Genomic DNA, 23,858 nt, shown 5'->3' with positions numbered 1-23,858 from the left:
TTTTGGTTTTAGGACCTAATAATCATAACCCAATAGGTCCCCATAACGCTCGAGTGATTGCAAATTTAGCATACTTTGCTCTCCTACCATTACAATTATTGTAAGACTTGTAAAACTTACAATTTCGTAGATTTTTCAATCTAGGGCGTATGAAAGTTCGGCGGTATCGGCTATAAACGTTTGAGATCAGGACCCTAAATTGCTGTCCCGAGATGTAAGCCACTGCTTTTGATTTCTTGGATTCGTGGTTCTACTGTACCAGACGTACATGATGACTGCAGGTGATATCAGGTGAATCGTGGATGTAATTTCAAGTGACTTTGAGACGAGATGTGATTTGTGTTTTTTCGGACAATCGCGCGAGTGACTTTTGCTAAAATTTAAAGGACTCTGAATCTGAAGGTACAGTTATGAATGCTTGTTTATATTTTTGGACATGTCTTTTATTTAAGAATATTTCTATTGTTATTTAAAGTGGTGATAGCAAATTGTTTACAAAAAAGGTTTTTTGGATTTTTATTTTCTTGGAAATTTGACTAAAAATTATCACTTATAAATATTATTACTATCTAAATGACATAAAAGCAGTTAAAAACTTTTGCTCTATCCAATTTTGTAACTTTTAGGTTTTAAAAATAAATAAATCTAAAATTAATAAAATAAAAATAAATAAATACAAACAAGCATTTTTCGCCCTCTTCATATGCTATCTTATTTTTAACACAAACTATTTTTAATGGAAAATATGAAAGAGGAAGTTAATAGAAAGAAAATACCACGATTAGTAAGTCAATAACATATCGAGTTAGTACAAATTTTATATTTTAGTATTACTTATTGTATATCTATATATTATTAATATTATTTATAATTTAAACATATTAAAGTCAGAATTTGGTATTAGTTTTTTGAAAGTAAATTAAATGTAAGACCAAATACTTACGATGAATCTCTAACGCGAGAATTTTACTGTCATCGTTGCATTTGGTTGTCTTTTTAAAGACAGATCACATGCTATGATTTTTTTGTGATGGATATTCTTGAGTTGGGATTGATTTCATGTAATCGAATGAACTATCTTTTAGTAAAGTCGTCCCAGGAACGCAACTCATAAATATTGGCGATATCATTTTAAAGTCTTCTACTTTAAAATGTATAATATACGTCTGAATTGCCAATATAAATGAGTCATATTAAATAAATTATTAGAAGAATTTTTTACTTAGCAACAACATTTTTGTTTATTTTAGTAGTATTTTGTATTTTGACAACGAAACCCGATTTGGGCTTCGAAACGTTAATAAAATCATTTTTTTTGTAAAATTGTGGCTTATTTCCCATTAAAAATAATTACACTTTTATAAAAAATAGTTTTTTTATAATAAAACCTTTTTATTATTTATAGGAAAGAATATAAAATAATTTAACAAAAACGATTTAACGATAAGATGCTTAAGATTCCAAAAATTACACTCTAATAAAAAAGCACTTTTTATAATATCACGGTTTTGTTATTGTACATATATAGGACACAACATGTTTGGATTATAGTTATATATACAAAGAATAATTAACTTATAAAATATGAATTTTTAGTAGGTGTATTACCTGTTATTTATAATTATGATTCCAAAAATTACACTAGTATAAAATAGTATTTTTTATAATACCACGGTTGTTTAAAATGGTATATATAATTTGAAGTATATAAACTTTTAATTATTTATTAAAACAATTAAAAAAAGTTACGCAACAGCCGGGTTCCAATTGGGGACCTCTCGATCTGCAGTCTAGTTAATGCCACTGAGGCACCATCATTTTGTAGATATCGATTTATTAACGTACTTTAAAATATCATTGCATTAGTCACATTTTTAAAATAGTTTGAAATTAAAAAAAAAATCGATTTATCCGTATAGTGTGATTGGTCAGTGGGGTAAAGCTTTGTAGATCCGTGATAAGTAATAGATAGTAATAAAAGTTAATAACAAAAATTTAAGCCAACTTTGATTACAGATTGATAATCAGTAATCGTAAATTGTAAGTTTTAGACAATTAATCAGTCATGGCTTACTTAAAATTTTGAAAGATTTAGACCCGTAATTATTAATAATTTTGCTCTGAAAAATGAAAATATCTCGAAAACTAATAAATTTACACATAGGGAATGTTATACAAAAATTATAGTATGGTAATGGTACTTTTCGATAATGATATAAAATATATGGTGTTCTATTTAAAATTAACTTTTTTCTAAAACTTGCGTTTTGACACACCCTGTATTCAATATAAAGAAAATTAGCAAAACAACCATTTACGAAAATTTTGACAATAAATAAAAAAATATGACGTCAATAAACCATTGTGCTTGCTTTTATTTATACAGGTAGTTAAACTTGTTACGATTTTCATATAAAATTGGTTATAACTTTGTAAATACCCCATATAACACACCAAACCTTTATATTTTTGTAATCGAAAAGTTACGAAGATTTCGAATATAAAATAAAATATAGGGTGTTCTATTTAAAAAAACATAAGTTTGGTCTGCCACTATGTTATCGAACACTCTGTAACATTCTAACTAATTTTGTAATGTGAAGCTCAAAGTTCGCTATAATTTTTGTTATGAAGTTTTATCGCTATACATTACTATAACGGATCTAAGGAGCTTCACCCCACTAATAATTAATCACCCTGTATAATAGCAATTAAATATGGCATTGTTAGCTAGTTATAAGCTATCCTGAAAATTTCAGGTGTCTAGGTAGCCTAGAACTATTTTTAAAATGGATTACAAAATTTGCGGAGTCCGTGACACCAACCAAGCCAAGTATATAAAAAGGTTTTAATAAAATGCCACAAGGAAATAGCTTCAGAACAGCATATTTTTATCACGTTGAAGAAGAACGGAAATTTTACAACTCTTGTTTTCAACAATGTTTACAATATTTTATATAATATTGTGTTATCTTTCTTTTTGTTTTTGAGCCTAACGTTGTCACTGTGGCTCAGTGGTCAGCAAATTTTTTAGCCAAAGAGCCAAATATGATTCTTCTTCTTTGAGTGCCTCTCCTATCGGAGATTGGATATCATTAGGGCGATTCTAATTTTATTTACTGCTGTTTTGAACAATTCGTTAGTGGTACAGCCAAACCACTCTCTCAAATTTCTCATCCAGGACATTCTTCTACGGCCTGGATTTCTTCGTCCTTGGATTTTTCCTTGCATTATATTTTGTAGGAATGTGTACTTTTGTCCTCTCATCAGGTGGCCTAAGTATTCAAGTTTTCTCTTTTTTATACTCCGTAGAACTTCTGGCTCGTTATTTATTCTGCGTATTACTTCTTCATTTGTAATTTTATCCACCCAACTTATTCGTAGTATACGGCGGTAGCACCACATCTCAAAGCTTTCAAGATTTTTAATATTCCTCTGTTTAAGAGTCCATGACTCAACACCGTAGAGCAAAGTACTGAATACATAGCATTTTAACATTCTAGTTCGTAGATGAATACTAATATCACGATTACAAAATAATTTTTTCATTTTTATAAAAGTAGACCTGGCAATTTCAATACGTCTTTTTATCTCGTGATTTTGGTCACCTGTTTCATTGATAAGGGTTCCCAAGTATTTGTATTCGTTTACTTTTTCAAGTTGGGTACCGTTTATTGTGATACTAGTGTCATTTATTGGATTCTTATTGAAGGTCATATATTTGGTTTTTTTGACGTTCATCCTTATGCCGTAGTTATTACATATCTCATTCATAGTTTCAACTAAATGTTGTAGATCTTCCGCTGTTCTTGCCATTATCACAGTATCGTCAGCATATCGAATGTTATTGATAACTTCTCCATTGACTATTATCCCTTCGTTTGCATATGAGAGAGCTTCTTGGCATATTTGTTCGCTGTAGATATTAAATAAGAGCGGTGACAATATACAACCCTGTCGTACTCCTCTACGTATTTCTATTTCGTCCGATGTTTGTTCTTCTATTTTTATATTAGCTCGCTGATTCCAGTACAGATTTAATATTATTTGTATGTCTCTGGTGTCAATGTCCTTACTCTCCAGGATTTCTTTGAGTTTACTGTGGCGTACTTTGTCAAAGGCCTTTTCAAAGTCTATAAAGCAGGCGTGTACCTCTTGGTTAACATCTAGGCATCTCTGTGTTAGAACGTTCAAGGCAAAGAGAGCATCCCTTGTACCTAATCCTTTTCTGAATCCCATCTGTGTATCGTTAATATCGATGTCTAGTTTTTGATAGATTCGGTTGTGAATGACTCTAAGAAATATTTTAAGCAGGTGACTCATCAAGGAGATTGTTCGATGATCTGAACATTGCATTGCCTTAGTTTTCTTCGGTATGGTGACAAAGGTAGACAGCAACCATTCTTGCGGTATTATACCAGTACTGTATATTGTATTGAATATATGCAATATTATGGTTACGGATTTATCATTCAAAAGCTTCAGCAGTTCTGTAGGGATTTCATCAGGTCCGTTTGCTTTTCCATTTTTAGCGTTTCTTATTGCGTATTCTACTTCTTCTTTCAATATGTCTGGCCCAGTTGCATTGATTATCTGAGTTAAGTTGTTTCTATCGTCTTCAAATAATTCATTCAGGTATTCTGTCCATCTTTTTATTTTTTATTTTCAAATATGATTATAACAATTTAAAAAAATTGGGAATTTTAAATAAAATATTTTATTTGTTTTAATTATTTGGTGTCTTAATTATATTTATATTTTTGAGTTAGCGTATATTCAGTATTCAGTATCCATTACCTCCTCAATTACCTTGTATTCAACCGCCAGTTTGCAACGAATATATTACAGTAGACTCCCTCTATAACGAACACGGGAATTACGAGGTTTCGCTTATAACGAGGCAGGTACACTAGATGTCCCATGAAATTCCTATTGAACTGTAACACTTCTATAACGAGAAAAATGAAATCGAAGAATATGCTTTTTTACCTGTTTTTGGCGTGATGATGGCTATAAATAAACACCCCAACTGCCTTATACAGGAATTAGTACGTTCTTTAAAGGTAAAATATTGCAAAACCTCTAAATTTTAAAGAACCGCTTGGATTGCCATGAAATTTGGCATACAGATAGCTAACAAGTTAAAGAAAAAAAGCAATATTACGCCGATGTGTGTTTTTGCCCTAGGGGTGAGTTTCACCCCCTTTTCGCGGTGAAAAGTATATGTTCAAAATGAGCCCGGAAATAGATAAAATGACTAATTCTAAGCAACTTTTGTTCTATAAAGTTTTTTCACCAAGTTAATACTTTTCGAGTTATTTGCGAGTGAATATGTTAATTTTTCAACAAAATAACCACGTTTTCAGACGGTTTTTCGCAAATAACTCGAAAAGTAAGTATTTAGTGGAAAAAAAATCTTATCAAAAATATAGCACGTAAAAAAGTGAAAAACTCGGTGTATATATTAGGTCACTGTACCTAGTAGAAGCAGAGTTATAGCTAATGAAAAATAGGTTCATATTCGTCAAATTCCAAATCGTATGTTTTAACGTGCCATAACCAAAAACACAGCACTTTTTTGGGGAAAACTCTATTTAACTTTTTAAAGTGTTTAAAAAATGCTTATTTTTGTTTTTAAAAAAAATTTTTAGCAGCAATAGTAAACAAGTTACGTTCAAAATAAAGTTGGTCCCTTTTTTTGGTAAGAAATCGGGAAAATCACCCCCTAATTAGCATTTCAAATGAACTTAATTGTTATTACTTCACAAGTTTTTTACTCGCGTATGTGTTGATCATACGATCTGTAAGTTTCATCGGTTCAAAGTCCTTATTTTTGGGCTCGAACGAGTCACTTATCACGAGTGTATGCAAATTTAGAAACACCGCATCTTTACCAATTTTTGTCATACAGAAAAACAAAAAAATACAAAATATTCAGAAAATTAAAGCCGACCTTTTTATTCTTTAAGACTTTTGGTATCTCTAACAACTTTTAAGTTATTTTGAAAAAAAAGCATTTTTTTCAAAATTACAATTTTTAAAAATCTTACCTTAAAACCAAATTTTTTCAAAAATAAGCACTTTGAATCGATAAAACTTACAGATCATATAAGCACAACATAAGTAAAGTAACTTGTGAAGCGGTAACGATTTATTTCATTTAAGTTGCTAATTGGGGGTGATCTCCCTGATTTTTTTTTGCCAAAACAAAAGGGACCAACTTTATTTTGAGCGTAACTTGATTACATTTGATGCTAGAAATATTTTTTTATAAAAACAGAAATAAAGCTTTTTTAACTATAAAAAAGTTGTAATGTGTTTTCCCCCAAGAATGCTTCATTATTTGGATATTTCACATTGAATTATTCTATTTGTAATTTTCCGAATATGAACCTATTTTTCATTAGCTATAACTCTGCTTTTGCTAGGTATAGAGACCTAACATATACACCGTTTTTTCCCTTTTTTATAGGCTATAGTTTTGCTAAGAATATTCTTTTCGACAAAATGCTCACGTTTTGAGTTATTTGCGAAAAACCGTCTAAAACGTGGTTATTTTGTTGAAAAATGAACATATTCACTTGCAAATACATAACTCGAAAAGTATTGATTTGGTGAAAAAACTCTAAAGTACAAAAGTTGATTAAAATTAGTCAGTTTATCCATTTCGGGACTTAACTTGAACATATATTTTTTTACCCCCGAGATGGGGTGAAACTCACCCCCAGGGCAAAAGCACACATCGGCACCATATCAATTTTTTTTCTATGACATGTTAGCTATGCGCCGCCATTTACAGCAAAAACCGTGAAAGAATGTACTAAATGCCCAACATCTGTGTGCTTACCGAGACCAGTGCTGTAATAAACTCTCCACCGGCTGTAATAAACTTCTTCCTTCCCGTTTATCTATCGACCGATATCGAATATTGTCAGAAATCTACCATTTACGAAGGCCAAGTTTTATTGTTGAGGTCGACCATCGACACCTAATAAATTATGTAAGAGGCATCAAAACATTTCAGTGGTGATGGTATGCACAATATTATTGTTGTCTGATATAACGAGATCCGTTTATAACGAGGTAATTAGTCCGCCATTTCAGTTCTCATTATAGAGGGAGTCTACTGTATATTGCAAGCACTGTAGTTTTCTTTTTTTATGAATATTTTTATGGTATATTTTAAGTAATTGGTATAAAATAAGTGCAGCATCCTCTGAACATATTTACCTTCTTTATAACATCATCCATTTTCAAATTGAACAGAATTAAGACAGTTCCACTGCTGTAGTTGATGTGCCTTGCATAAAGCCAAAGTGATTATCGGTTATTTCGGTTTCTCCACGTATTTATCTATCACTTTCTCTCATAATTTCATGGTGTGACTAAGTAGTTTTTTATCCCCGTAGTTGGTACATTGTTATATATCTCCGTTGTTTTTGTAAACAGGTATTAATCTCATTCGTCTGGCATTTACACCACTTCCATAAATCTATTGCTATCCTATTAGCCAACATGTTCCTGTATATCCTAATATCATCTGGTTCAACTGCTTTTTTCCTTATATTTTGAAGTACTTGAACCACTTTTCCGCTTGTTATTTTGGTGACCATTGCTGTTGCCTTCTCCGTTAACTCAACTGGTTTTCTACCAAATTCTTCTTTAATAAATTGTCAAAGTACTTTCCCCATCCTATCAGTATTTTATTATTTTCATCTCGGATACAGCTAATCTGATTAAAATCTTTTGGTTTCTTTGTTTATCTATTTTGTACATCTTTGTTTCTCCTTCCTTGGAGTCAAGTTGATCGTAGATTTGTACATATATGCTTCTGCTCTAGCCTTTGCTACTTTCGCTTTTTTCGACGATCGTATTGTTTTGAAGATATCTGACGTATCCGCCATTGTTTATACTATTATTCTCATATATTTTTTCTTGAACTTCGTTTGACCACCACCAGGTCTCTTTAGTTTCAAACTTTTTTCCTGATGTTTTTGCAAGTATTTCAATAGCAGTTTCTCTAATGATACTGGCTATCTTTCTCCAAATTGTATTAGAACTTTCTTGCCTGTTACAATACATTTTTCAGCTATTTTTGCCTAAACTAGACCTTCTTTTATATTTTTTAACATCTACCACTTGATTTTTGTGGTCCTCTCCGATATTTTGGTTTCATTCCACATTTTACTTTGATGTCTAGCATAAGTAACTTATGTTGTTGACTTCACTAACTATTACCTAACAGTCCTTACAGTCACGTATATCTTCTTTTTTTGTCATGAAATAATATATTTGGGATTGATTTTGTTCCCTTTTGTACATAAGTATGTATAATAAATTGAGTTTCTTACTTTGAAGGAATGTGTCGACAATCGCTATATCTAATTCTGTTGAGAATTCAAGCATATTATCGTCTCCAGCTTCATTTCTAGTTCCGTAGTTCCAAAGCCTAGTGCTCCATGTATTGCTTGTAACCAATCCCCCTGCTTGTAATTGGTTTCATTTTATGATACTAACAGAATATGATTGCTAATAAATAAAGAACACAGAAATCTCTTACAATTAATTAATTGTAAGCTAAGGATTAATTTAGTTTGACTGTTTTATTGCACTAATTATCTTTTTAAGAAGAAAATAGAGAAATTAAAGTTGGAAAGAATATTCAAACGCAAACGTACTCGAGGCGGAAGAAAAACATCGATCACACTATTCCGAGCAGTAGTAGTTAAGGTAAGATCATGTAATTATTTTGTAGACAAGTTCTAGGAGAACATGATAATTAAAGAAAAAGAATATATAATCCGCTACGTATGTCAGTATCTGTATAGGAAAGTAGCAAGTAACATATTTATTAATATAAGATGGCCAATGTTGTTATAGATGTGAACATAAAGAAGTATTTATTTGGGTTTATATGACTGCGGACACTAAATCCATTCGCCAAATAAAGAAGTAATTTTAATTAGTACAAATACTAAAACATACAGGAAAGATAACGACATGTGGCATAAAATCGACAGAATTATACTACCAGAAAATTCCCAGAAAAAAGTGCAAGAGATGGCAGTTTGTTGATGTTTTATAAAACTCGAGCTAGCTCAACCTACCTATTAGGTACAGTAGGGATGTGTAACAAAAAACTGAAGTTGATTGTAGTGAGTGAAAAATTAAAGTTTTGTAAAAATGTGCCGTGATCAAAGAGAATATGTATTTTCGTGCATCGTGGACTTCGAAAAGGCATTCGATAAAGTACAACATGTCAAGAACTTGACAGACTGGCGCAACATAACAGTGTTTAACTGGTAAGGGTTCCAGGTTATCGGGGTATATACGGCAACGAAAGAGCTGATGCGCTTGCCAGGAGAGCATCAGCTACAAAACTCTGGACCCATACCTGGATCCAGAGCCGGCCATGAGAGTGCCAAAAAGCACCGTCCGCGAACGTAAAAAAGCCTGGATCCGAAGCCAATACAACTCACACTGGGAGAATATACCCGGTCAAACACATGGTAAGCTGTATATCAAACGGGCATGTGCTAGTAGGGCTGAATTACTGCTAAAAACAAGCAGGAATCAGCTCAGAGTCATAACAGGTTTCGTTACTGGGCATGCGCCAGTTAAGGGTCAGCTGCATACATTGGGGCTGTTTCATGGAGACTTGAAACAGTCAACTACATCCTGCATGGCTGTGGGGCATTGAATCGAAGGCGGCAAACACTTTTCGGAGACATCGAAGTGACTCCAAATATATATGGCGCCTACCCACTAGACCTGTATAAGCTGGTACAGGGTTCCAGAATTCTGGAATCGGTTTCATAAAGGAATGGACGATTTACAATAAGCCAAGGGGCTGCAGTACGACCGGATCACAACAGACGGCTTCCAGAAAAAAAAAACAGCATGTCAAATTAATGCAGATATGAAAAAATATAGGAATAGATAACAATTCGTGTCATTAAAAATTAATTAATAAAACCAAATCTCCATGCAACGAGGATTCAGACAAGGTTGCATTTTGTTCCAACATTGTTCGATGTTTTTAAAAAGGCACTTAAAAAACAGCCATATTGAATAAAAATCAACGGGGAACTACTTAATGTAATTAGATACCTACGCGGATGATACAGTAATTCTGTCAGATAATATCGAAGGTCTCCAAATTCTGTTTGCTCGTATTCACGAAGTAGGAGAGAAAATGGGCATTAAAATAAACTCAAACAAAACCAAATTTTTAGTTTTTAGTCGTGACCCACATCCAGATGCAGAGCTTCAATTAAATGGAGTCCAAGTTTAAAAAGTTCACAAAATGACATATTTGGCAACTGTCATACGGGCCAACTGTACAGGGTGAGTCATGAGGAACTGTACATACTCCTACCTCGTATAGAGGCTCCTATGGGGAATAACAAATGACCATTAAAAAGTGTCTGCTCCCATTGTTTAATAATATACAGGGCGAGTTTCGCATTTTGACAGAAATTTGTATTCGTCATAATTTTTGAACGGCCAGATCGATGTGTCTCTTATTTTGGCCAATCGTTACACTATTACCACCTAATCAACTAATTTATTCAAACTAGAAAAAAATCAGGTCCGGCTTGAAAAAAATTAGTTCGTTTGGGTCTTAGAAAAAATTTCACCCTGTATAAGCTTTTTGAAAACTCTAATATGAATTTTACAAATTAGACAAATGGGCAATTAAAATGGCATATTTATTTTTTTCCGCATACGATTACTTAATTTTTTATAAAAAAATCAAATTTCACTATGAATTAAAAGTTTGGTAAAGTGAACCATAGATTAAAAAAAATAACTTTTATTACAAAAATTAATTTTTTTTGCACAAATAAGTAATTTATGTTACCATCCAATCAACTGATTTATTCAAACTAGAGAAAAATCAGGTCAGGATTTAAAAAATTAGTTCGTTTTGGTCTTAGAAAAAATTTCACCCTGTATACGCTTTTTGAAAACTCTAATATGAATTTTACAAATAAGACAAATAGGCAATTAAAATGGCTTATTTATTTTTTCCCCACACGATTACTTAATTTTTTATTAAAAAATCAAATTTGTCAAAATCGGAAATTTCTAAAAATGAAAAAAAAAATGAACTAACTCGCTACAACTCTGTTCCATTTTAATATTTTTTTTTCTGAAATTTTTACAGCACATACCTCTTACTATTATGAAGACTATGAAAATTGTTGTAGACTTTCAGTCTTCTTCTTGTAAAAGTTGCAAACTTGTAAATCGCAAAAATTAGGTGGAAAAATTTAAAATTTATCAATTTGATCACGTCTATGTTAAACTATAGAGTCCAAAAGAAGTGTTATGGGAAGTTTTAGATCTAGACGTGTTATAGAAAAAAAAAAAAATGGTAAAACTTTTAATTTTAAGAAAAACGTTGTTTTTGTAAATTAATTTTTGTAAAAAAAGTTAATTTTTTTAATTCTATGCAAAAACTTTGCCAAACTTTTTATGCATAGTCAACTTTGATTTTTTAATAAAAAAATAAGTAATCGTGTGGGGAAAAAATAAATATGCCATTTTAATTGCCTATTTGTCTTATTTGTAAAATTCATATTAGAGTTTTCAAAAAACGTATACAAGGTGAAATTTTTTCTAAGACCCAAACAAACTATTTTTTTAAATCCGGGCCTGATTTTTTTCTAGTTTGAATAAATCAGTTGATTGGGTGATAACATAAATTAAATATTTGTTCAAAAAAAATTCATTTTTGTAATAAAAGTTATTTTTTTTAAATCTATGGTTCACTTTACCAAACTTTTAATTATTCATAGTCAAATTTGATTTTTTTTATAAAAAATTAAGTAATCGTGTGGGGAAAAAATAAATATGCCATTTTAATTGCCTATTTGTCTAATTTGTAAAAATCATATTAGAGTTTTCAAAAAGCGTATACAGGGTGAAATTTTTTCTAAGACCAAAACGAACTTATTTTTTAAATCCGGGCCTGATTTTTTTCTTGTTTGAATAAATCAGTTGATTGGTGGTAACATAAATTAAATATTTGTTCAAAAAAAATTAATTTTGGTAATAAAAGTTAATTTTTTTTAATCTGTGGTTCACTTTACCAAACTTTTAATTCATAATCAAATTTAATTTTTTTATAAAAAATTAAGCAATCGTGTGCGGAAAAAAATAAATATGTTATTTTAATTGCCTATTTGTTTAATTTGTAAAATTCATATTAGAGTTTTCAAAAAGCTTATACAGGGTGAAATTTTTTCTAAGACCCAAACGAACTAATTTTTTTAAAGCCGGACCTGATCTTTTTCTAGTTTGAATAAATTAGTTGATTAGGTGGCAATAGTGTAACGATTGACCAAAATAAGAGACACATCGATCTGACCGTTCAAAAATTATGACGAATACAAATTTCTGTCAAAATGCGAAACTCGCCCTGTATATTATTAAACAATGGGAGCAGACACTCATTAATGGTCATTTGTTATTCCCCATAGGGGCCTCTATACGAGGTAGGAGTACGTACAGTTCCTCATGACTCACCCTGTATACAGACATTATAACGCAGAATAGCAATGACTAAAACTACTTTTATGAAAGTTAAGTAATTTTTCTTTGCAATAATCGTCTCAGTTTAGAACTAAGACAAAGAATGGTTAAGTTCTATGTTTGGGCTATACTTTTGTATGGTGCAGAAGTGTGGACGCAGAATTCAGTGACGCACCCAGAGTTTTCCTCTGGATGCGTCAATTTTTTTTATTGTTTGTGAAAGAGAAGTTACATTTTCCCGCTATTTTTGTATATTTTTTATATGCCCTGTGAGGGGTTTTAACCCCCAAAACCCTCGCCCTGGGTGCGCCACTGAAGTATGGGAAATAATGATTCATATATTTATGTTGAAGACAACGGTGTAACCAGGATGATTCTAAGGGGGGTTACAACTACTGGAGGGTCTCTGGGGGGTATGGAATTAAGTGGAGTGTTAAGCGTATAGAGCTCAAAGTAGGTACATCCTAATGGGGGGAGGGTTATAACCCTCAAATCCCCCCTGGTTACGCCACTAGCTGAAGATACCTTAGACAGCGAAAAAACTAATGAGGAAGTACTAAGGACGGTTAACAAAGATAGAGAGACTGTTGACACCGGGAAATGTCTTATGTGGAATATATAGTGAGGGGAAATCGATATAGAAAATTACGATGGATCCTTAAAGGCAAAATAGAGGGCAGAAGTGTAGGAAGAAAACAAGTTTCTTGGTTAAAAAACATTCGTGAATAGACTCAGATATCAAATGCAGGACAATTATTCCATATTGCAGAAGATCGACAAGCCTTCGCAATGGTGATCGCCAACTAGGGCTTACAATACCGAGCCAAAATCTTAATACCGGTATTTGGTATTTAAAATTTCAAATACCGGGATCCCGGTATTAAAACCAGTAGAATAAAAAATATACACGTTATATTTATACTATCCTCAGTTGTTATATCGACTTGTTATTAAATAATATATGAAACCTATTAAATTTTGTTTTGAAATGAGTCGATGTTGTTTATAACATTACATAGAGAGTAGGAATAGATAGATACAAAAATTGTGCAAATAGAGAAACTATATATTTATTTGATTCTAGGATAAATTTTGCATATAATAGGATAGATTTGCTCTTAGCAAATTAATTTAACTTTAATATTTATTTATGATATAAGTGATATGAGTGCCTTAAAAATGTACTTTTTAACACGCATATCATACAATATTTTTTCTACAAACGTAATTACGGGACAATATCTACAAAAACTTTTACTTGAACTTGACTGACATTCCATTTTTATATTTTTTTGACATTACATCAAAATTGCCTATACGGTCAATACTAACTGCAGTGCCTTAAAAATATTTTTTCTACAACCACTATTCAAAGTGCACTTTTCTGCACGGTTTTATGTTAGCAAACTTGATATTTTCTCACAGTATAAGATATTTGACATTAGTGTGCAGAAAAGTGACGTTTCTGTGCCGCAAAGTGACGTTTCTATGCCGCAAAGTTCTTTTCTACACAGTTGACTACCTCATTCTGAGTAACGTTATATTCTGTTTACATCCGTGGACTACCGCATTCTGAGTAACGTTATATTCTGTTTACATCCGTGGTTAAACTTTAGACAAATATATAACCTATAAGACAATTATTATATTTAACTATAGCATAGAAACTAAATTATGGATGTTACAACTGTTTTATTTTACAATTTTATTCTTATTAAACATTTTATAATTATCAAATAACCAATAAGGATTTAGCAACCTGTGCAAGAGACGTCGAATGAAGTAGGTTTTGTGTAAATCCGTGACTGCATAAATATAATGTCAATAATGTGTAATAATTGTTTAAATTTAAACAAATTAAGGCAGTGCATTAATTTTTTAACTGATTTCTGTGCAATTTATTTAGGTATAAGGAATTTAAATTGATTAGTAGGTATTAATTAAATACAGTTTAAAATTTATCACATAGGTACCTATTATAATTAATCGTCGTTTGGAAATTGTGATTTTTATTTTTAGGAAAAACTGTGCTTGTAGAAAAAGTATAGTGTGAAACACGTGCAGAAAGGTAATTTCTCACTCGTTTGAATTGCGGCACTCGCTTGCGCTCGTACCGCAACTTTTCAAACTCGTGAGAAATTAGTACCTTTCTGCACTTGTTGCACAATATACTATTAAAGCACTAGTGCCTTAAAGTAGCATTTTTAACGCTCGTATGTAGTGCTAAAAATTGCATTTTTAACACGGTTGTAGAAAAAATATATTATTAATACAAAAATAACTTACTGTGAAAAATATTTTATATGGATTACTCTGTATTTAGACCGCTATATACTTTCAATTATTATTAATAATTTAGAATATAAGTGAGCCTAATTTACACACAAAAATACACAAAAAAAAATGAAAAATAGATCGTAAAATGTAAAAAGAATTCTGATTAATAAATCTTACGGCTTATTTATAAAATAAAGTAGTCTAATTTTAAATATTTAAGAATTTTTATACATATAACTGACTAAAAGTCAGGGTAGCCTTGATGATTTCCAATCTCCGATAGGAGTGGCACAAGAAGAAGAAGATACATATAACTCATTTTATGTACATATTTGTATACTTAGACGAGATTTAATAATTTGGTTGCAAAAGCTGATATAATCCTTCGCCTTAAATTACCGACATTCAGGCTTTTAGAAAGCGCTATACTTGACTTGTATGTGTAATAAAAGTGTTTAATAAATATTTTTTACAATGTAATTGGTTGTTTATCTTCAAAAATAATTTTTTGTAATAGCAAAAAATATTTTAGGAGAAAGTTTATTGTGCATCAATTCACTTTTTATAAATTAAACTAATACCGAAATACCGGTATTTTTATTATAAATACCAAGCCCTATCGCCAACGTCGGATAATTCTGATATGGTACGTGAAGAAGAAGTGGATTTCTAAAAAGAAAAAGCACATATGACCATATAATGACGAATAATATTGTAGATAAGTTTGGAAATACCTGCATAGCTCACATTCATTGTATCACCCTGTATATTTAATGAATCGTAATACCCATAAATAATCATAAAATCATTGTAAATTTAAAGCAAAAATGGACGAAGAAGCCGACATAAAAGCACGCAAAAAGTCTTTTAAATCGAAGCCTAAGCCATATATAATAAACCAACACTGATTTGATTAACTGGAATGGCTTATTAAATTAATTCAGTCAGTACAAATTACCTAATGGCATGTGGCAATCAAGGGATAGAGCAATTAGCACCAACGACGGCATAAATAATAACTCGACGTCAGAGCGGTTAACGATGGTACTGTCATCCGAATAGGTGTCTTCTGCTACTCGTTTACTAAATCGTCCAATAAGTCAATTCTTAAGTGGAATTTATTATTTTCTAGTCGGTTGCGAAGAGGTAAAGGCGTTTTTATATTTATGAAAATGTTCTCTGAGTCGGTGTGGGCCTATTAACACAAATATTATGGAGATGCAGTGTGGGCTTTAAATGTTTTATAAGACATTTGCATAAATTCCCGTAAGATATGTCAGGAAAAGAAAGCTAATAATGTAATTATACAAAAAGTAAAGGTAATCGAAAGTAGGGGGTTCAAATAGGAGATGTATGTTGACGGACACAAATAGATACTGTAATAGGCCAGGAACCGAAGCTTTTCACCTCGCAATTTTTACAAAATGGATCGATTTGCTTGAAAATTTAAGAATAAGTAGTGGATAGTCCAAGGATCAAAATTTATATGATTCTGAAAGGCGATTTTACCATGGGGGTGGTTGCCACCCCATCTCGGGGGTGGAAATGTTTTATTATACTTTGACCGCAAAAGTTAGTAAAAACATTTATTATAAGCAAAAAATGTTCTATACATTTTTTTGATAAAATTAATAGTTTTCGGAAAGTGTTAGTTTTGTATAGAAAAAATCAATGTTTTTCGATATACTCATTTACGATTCACTCAATTTTTGCCGCAAAAAAATTTTTCAAACCAGGTTCTTGGGAATTAAATGGCCTACAATTTTATACTGAAATATTTTTTCGTGTCTCTGATGCTAATTTTTCTATTCTGAAGAAAATGCTTTTAAAAATAGTTTTACCAAACTACAAAAATTCGTTATTCGCAACTCCAGTTTTTTTAAAAACTGATCATTCTAAGCCAATCAAACTTCTAGAATCTATCAATAATACATAAATAAATAAGAATGAATAAGGTCAATCACTAAAAATACCGCTAACTTACATTATTATGCTTCCAATTGGATTTCTCCTTATTTTTTCAAAAAAATATATTGATTTTTTAACCCTCACTTTTTTTATTTCTTATCTTAGAAAATTTGCTAAAAAATAATTTTGTAAGTTTTTACACGGTCTATAAGCCAATTAATATGTAATCTTTTTAAAATACTCAGTCGCAAAAAGAGGTGACTTTGAAAGGGTTGGTAAAGGTGGTTTTGCATGTTATTGCAAGTTTTAATTGTTAATAGCTCACTCAATTTTTTTCGTAGAAAAAATTTTTGCAAACCAGGTTCTTGAGAATTAAATAAGCTACAATTTCGTATTTAAACGTATTTCGTATCTTTGATGCTAATCTTGCTATTCTGAAGAAAAGGCCATTTTTTCCAAACTACAAAAAATTAGTAATTCGCTTTTAATTCCATTTTTTAAAAACTAATTATTCTAAGCCGGTCAAACTTCAAGAACTTATTAATAATACATAAATAAAAAAGATCAAATAAGGTCATTAACTAATTTTAATTAGGGTGGTGATTAGGGGGTTGCCTGCGATCACTTTTTCGCTGAAAAAATAGGGACTGACATTCTTTTCATTATAAGTCACTTAATTTTTGAGCTATAGACTTTTATCTTATTTCTGGAGATAGATATTTTTAAGTAATTTAAATTAGTCTGAACACGTTGCCCTCGAACAATGCATAGTTTTCCCGTCTTTTGACTTTGAAACTACAATATTTATCATTTGACGAAGAAGAGCCACATATAATAAAGTATAGCTCGATTAATATTGGTCTTAAAAAAAATTTAAAAAAATGTTTTGGTTTATTTTTTCAAAAGGTACATTTTTGTTAAGTAAAGTTGTTTCGATAAAACGAAAACTTTTGGAGTTATTACCAGAAAACTTATTAAAAACATTGACTTTTTCGATATAAAACTAACTTTTTCGATAGCGAATAAATCGAAAACTATCAATTTTATCAAATAAATGTATGGAACGTTTTTTGCTTAGAATGAAGGTTTTTACCAACGTTTGCGATTAAAATATAATAAAAAATTTCCACCCCCGAGATGGGGTGGCAATGTGGCAACCACCCCCATGGTAAAAGCGCCTTTCAGCATGATATAGATTTTAATCTTTAAATCCTACCTATCCACTATCAACTACTTATTCTCAAATTTTCAAGAAAATCGATCCATTCCGTAAAATTGCGAGGTTTTGTCCTATTTTAAGCTTCATTACTTGGACTATAAATAGAAAATTCAAATTTTGAATAGACTTTGAGTATAATGCAATCAATTCTTTTGCATCATACGCATGGTCTTGATCATCATCATCATGCTGCTACAGCCCTTAAAGGTCAACGACCTTCTTATTCTTATTGCGCCATTCTGTTTTGTCCCTTCTGTTTCCATTCTGTTCTCACAGACCACTCCGAACATCTTGCGCAATACCTTTCTTTCAAAAATCGATAAAGAGGATTCATCTGTTAAGATTAGGGCCAGATAATAGAACAAGTCATGGAGTTTACATGCCTAGGCATCACATTATCTAGCTACGGAGAGCTCGAAACAAAAGTGGAAGATGAAGTGAATAAAGCAAACAGAGCCGGAGGTTGCCGGAATGAAACAATATGGAGAAATAAAAATATCGGAAAAGAAGTGAAAGGCAGAATTTACAAAAGAGTCATCAGACCAATAATGATATATGCGGCAGAAACACGACCTGATACAAAAACGACACAAATAATGCTAGAAACAGAAGAGATGAAAACCCTTCGAAAAATCGATGGTAAGATACTATGGGATAGAGCTAGAAATGCAGATATACGATGGAGATGCAAGGTGGACAGCATTAATAACTGGATAAAAAACAGAAGAGGAGAGTGGAACGACCACATAAGCCGAATAAATACGAATAGATTAGTAAGGACGGCGAGAGACGGTTCCCCAATAGGAAGATGATCAGTGGGAAACCACTAAAACGACGGAATGACTTTGGAACTTACTGGAGGCACATTGAAGAACAGACAGAATCATGTCTACACAAAAAGAAGAAGAAGAAGGGTTAGGGTCAATGCCTCTGATCCATATGTAACAATGAGAACTATCAATGTTTTATACAGTCTTATACGAGTTTTTTGAGACAGACATTTGTGAGCTAAGTACTCTTTGATAGACCATGCCATGATAATCATCCTGGACAGAATATAGAACCAACCTATGGGCCATTCCACGAACATACGCCTGTTTTGGATTACTTCGACAACGAATATTTTACTGTGCAACATAAGAAGTACGAAAGTAAATGGCGCTAATAATTATTCCAATAAACAACAATGTAACTTGCAATTTACTTTCGTTCTTCTTATTTTGCACAGTAAAATATTCGTTGTCGAAATAATCCAAAACAGGCGTATGTTCGTGTAATAGGGTATATTAAATAAATTTAAATAGAAGATGTTCCTTAAAGTGGCTAGTATTTGGTCGATTACAAACAGAATTTAAATCAAACTTACCAAATACTTTAAACGCAAAAACCTTCGAAAAATATTGCCGGTTCTGACATTCTTCTTCTTCTTCTTTTGGCATCATAACCCTGGATGGATCTTTGTCTGTCTGGCTATGTCCTTCCACTCAGATCTCTCTTGGGCCCTTCTCCTCCATTGTCTTATATTCGTGGTTTTCAGGTCGTCTTCCACGTCATCCAACCATCTCGTCCTGGGCCTTCCTTTTTTCCGCCTTCCTACCGGCTTCCACTGTAACATCTTCTTTGTCGTTTTCATGTCGCTTCATTGTCGCTGAACATGTCCCAGCTATGACAGTCTTTGACTTTTCACAAATCTTACAATGTCGTACCCTTCATTCAATTCATTAACCTCGTCGTTTCTCCTGATTCTCCATTTGACGTCTTCCTCTTGCACCGGGCCATATACTTTTCTCAGTAACTTTCTCTCGAACGTCCTGAGTTGGGCTTCATCTTTTTTCGTCATCACCCAGGTTTCACAACCATAGGTTACTACGGGTCTAATCAAAGTTCTGTAGATAGTCATTTTGGTTCTTTTGTCTAATAATTTCGATGTCATCAATCTTTTATTAGCATAGTATGTACGATTTCCACTACGATTAAGTATGGGAAAACAAATTTATATTTCATGGATCAAAGCCCATTCAGGTATAGAAGAAAATGAAGAAGTGGATTCTTTAGCAAAAAATGGGGCGAAAAATGGAAGAATACTCGGATCAAAAATACCAGAGTCTGACTTTATTCCAATTTTTCGAAAGGAACTAAAGGAAAATTGGCAGCTAAAATATGAATTAGGAGAGAAGGGACAGTTTTTTAAGAACATACAACCAAAAATAAGGGACAAACCATGGTTTGAGAATATATGTAATCGTTCAGTTATTCGGATTATAAGTCGAATGCGCTGTAATCATGTCCTATTTCCAGTGTATAAATGTAAAATAGGTTTGTTAGATAATAATAAATGTCTGTGTGATGAAATTGCCGATTTACAACATATTATTTTAGAATGTCCTTTAAAAAAATTAGAAATTGACAAGCTTTATCAAAATTTAATATCTTACAATATGAAATTTCCAATAAATGTTTCAAATCTATTGACATTAGAGGATAATAGTATTTATAATATTATATATCAGTATGTATAATCTACTAACATTACATTGTAAGCAGTATTGCGACAGACAAAAAAATTTTTTTCATTGTAAGCCTAAACCGAAAAATTAATTAAAAAAATAAAAAATAAAAAGCAAAAAAAAACTAAAAAATAAAAAATAATAATAATATAAAAAAACAAAACAATAAAAAAAATATACATAAATCCTAATAAAACGAAGAGAAATAAAAAAATTAAAAAAAAACAAAAAAAAAACAAAAAAAAAATAAATAAAAAAATAATAATAAAAATATGCATACAAAATTATTAGGCATTTACTAACATACCATTATTGTATTGTATACAAATTATTGTTACTCAATGTACCACGTATATAAATGTAAGTATAAGTAAACAATGGTTGATAAAACTATAATAAAACATGACTGGCCTTTTGGCTACGCCAGTGCCATTAACTTAGTTAAAAAAAAATGTACGATTTCCACTGATGTGCCCAGATATGTGAAGGCATCCACACGTTCAATAGTATAGTTGTCTATTGTTAAATTATTTTCAATCTCAGGTGTTCTTTTCATAGTCATGTACTTAGTTTTTGTTTCGTTTATTTTAAGCCCTCTTTTTGTGCTTCAGCATCAATTTCCTTGAACGTCTCCATTAGTCGTGTCTTGCTTCTACTAATAATGGCGACATCGTCTGCGTATGCAGTAATTTGTACTGATTTGGTGTTTATATGGCCGGTTACATTGGGTTTTCTGATGACTGCTACAAGAACTAGGTTGAACAGCATGGTTGAAAGTGCGTCTCCCTGTCTCACCCCCATGTTGATGTCAAACAGGGGAGACAGTTCTCCATCTACTCTAACTGCGGCTTTTGAACCCTGCAACGTCATTTTTATGAGGCTGATATATTTTTTTGGTATACCTAGATTTCGGAGGTCTTCCAGCATTTTGTCTCTTTTCACACTGTCAAAAGCTTGTTTAAAGTCTATATACTGTTGTAGAATTGTTTTTTTTGTAAAGAAATTCAGAAAAAATTAAATTTATATCAACGACCATAAAATGATAGTGTTTTATCACCCTGTATTTTCATCACCAAAATTGTTTAGAATTTAATTTGCTATTAAGCAAGTGTTTCGGGAAAAAGTGAAACGACTAATAAGTGATTCGACGAAATGCATGGGACATGAACAAACATTTCGGTGATTAGAAAGTGGACATCGTTGACGAAAACAAAGACGGCTTTAAGATCCTTTCCGGGAAGGTTTTTAATGTGGTATACAATCGTATGAGGTTTTAGATGTTGAAGTAGACAGTAGGAAATAACTAATTATGATATCTCTTGAAAAATGACAAATTGAAAAAGTTCTGTGGAAAAATATTTGTTTCAGAAGAAATGGGTATGAATGGTTTTGAGAGAGGCGTGTTTTTGATAGAGTGGGAAAGATGAGGTAGAAGGGAGAAGAAATTAGGGGTCAGAATTTGGCCAGAGACGAGAGGTCACTGTGTAATTAACATCGGTGGAAGGCAGTCCAGTTTTTTGTTTTAAAAAGTTTAGTAATCAGTGTAGAGTGTGTGTAATCGGCCTTTGCGAGCAGAATCAAGTTGAAACCAAATTGTCGACCGCTTCCTTTGTTTTGTCTAGAACGAGTAGCTGATTAATATCTTTTTGCACAAGATATCGAACAAGGAAAACTGAGTAACAGAATTCGAGCAAATCCTGTACGATTTTTGGAAGCAGTCGTGACGAGAGGGACTTTTTCGCAACATCCAGAGAGTACGTGTTTGGAAAAATCAAGGACGGCGCAATCCAGAGAACGAGGCAGTGAAGAAACAAAAAGATGAGTCAAATTATTTGTCGGAATGGAGAAAATTTGTTTATATCAAACCCATATTTGTTTATTTGTTTATTGAACTTTTCTTTTACGCAGTTAGTCATTTAAAATTTAAGAAATCAAGTCAAAAGAAGAAAAGTAAATTTTATTAAATTTAGTATGAGTAAATAATAAATTAATTAAATAATTTTTTTGTCAAAACAACGAGATATCAGAGTTAGAGTTTAATTGATTAAGTAAGAGATTGTTGCAACAAAGTTTAAATTTAATATTTTTTGAATCACATGTACACGGCTTATTTGATAAAAACAATAGATTACATTTATATGATATTGAGTGTTTTCAATTTCCCTGTTTCCACCCTGGAAGAACGCATTGGCGTAACCAGGGGGGGTTTTGGGGGTTATAACCCCCCCATTGGGATGGACTTTGAGCTCTATACGCTTAACACCATACCCCTCAGAGACCTTCCAGTAGTTGTAACCCCCCCCTTTCCAGTAGTTGTAACCCCCCCTTAGGATCATCCTGGTTACGCCTATGGAAAGAAGTAAGCAATCAGAAATATTAGAAGTCACAGATCACAGGTATTGTCTACAATACAAAATTTGCCCTGAGAATAGAATTGATTGGAAAATTTAATTTGAATTTAGTTTTTGTTTTACATAGGCAGTAAATAAAATAATTGAATAATTAACTAAAGTAAGAATTTGCTAATCAATCTAATTAAATAGATAAAATAGAGCATAACAATACATATTATATAGTTTTATGTCGTATTCATAAGCTTTCTCTTGTATTGTTTTAAGTATGAATATGTTGTCTGTAGTGGCTCTATTTGGTCTGAATCCATTTTGATAATCACCAATTATATTTTCGGAGTATTCTGACAATCTAGTGTAGATAATGCCAGAAAGGATTTTGTATATTACATTTAGCAATGTAATTGGTCTGTAATTCTGGCATTCCCTCTTATCTCCTTTTTTATGTATTGGCTGTATAAGACCAACTGCTCCTTGGTCCATACCAACTTTATCAGGTAATGGATTCTTCTCCAGAGTTCGGGTCCCCCATATTTCAACAATTCTGCCGAAACTCCATCCGTTCCTGGCGCTTTACTGCTTTTTAGTTTCTTTATTATTTGAACTACTTTTTCATAACTCGGATTTTCAATGTGCTGATCCGCCGTATAATATATTGTCTCGTTTTGATCATTTCCATTGTCTGAATTTAGGTTTTCCTCAAAGTATTCTTTCCATCTCATTATAATTTTTTGTTTCTCTGTTAGTAGTTCTCCGTCCTTGTCTTTGCAAATTGTCTTTACCAGTGTCTGTGTGACAATTATAACGGAGTTTATCTGTAAGCATACCATATTTTATTATTTTTACCATTTTCTCCGGCTAACCCGGATTTTCGATAACCTGGATCGGCCGCGGTGCCGATTAATCCGAGTTAACGGGGTTCCACTGTACATCTGAAATACCAGAAATCACAAACATTTTCAACTTCAAAGACCTATTTTCTATTATTAGAAGTGTTGGCAGGGAAAGATGGAGGTCAAAAATCGAAGATGTTCAGCAGACATCAAGAAATCATTA

At 31.9% G+C, this 23,858-nt stretch overlaps 1 protein-coding gene across 2 annotated transcripts in view; it reads left to right on the top strand.

The window, feature by feature from the left end:
- Window positions 1-281: 281 nt before the first annotated feature.
- LOC114331603 (unconventional myosin-IXAa) overlaps window positions 282-23,858 on the top strand; it is a 362,148-nt gene continuing 338,571 nt past the window's right edge. For both annotated transcript variants that reach the window (XR_007698957.1, XM_028281218.2), the window contains exon 1: window positions 282-402. The gene's annotated coding sequence lies outside the window, so the exon portion shown is untranslated. The remainder of the gene's footprint in view (window positions 403-23,858) is intronic.

Source organism: Diabrotica virgifera, chromosome 6 (genome assembly GCF_917563875.1).
Source record: "Diabrotica virgifera virgifera chromosome 6, PGI_DIABVI_V3a".
Taxonomy (NCBI): domain Eukaryota; kingdom Metazoa; phylum Arthropoda; class Insecta; order Coleoptera; family Chrysomelidae; genus Diabrotica; species Diabrotica virgifera.
This window is presented reverse-complemented; position numbering and strand designations above follow the sequence as displayed.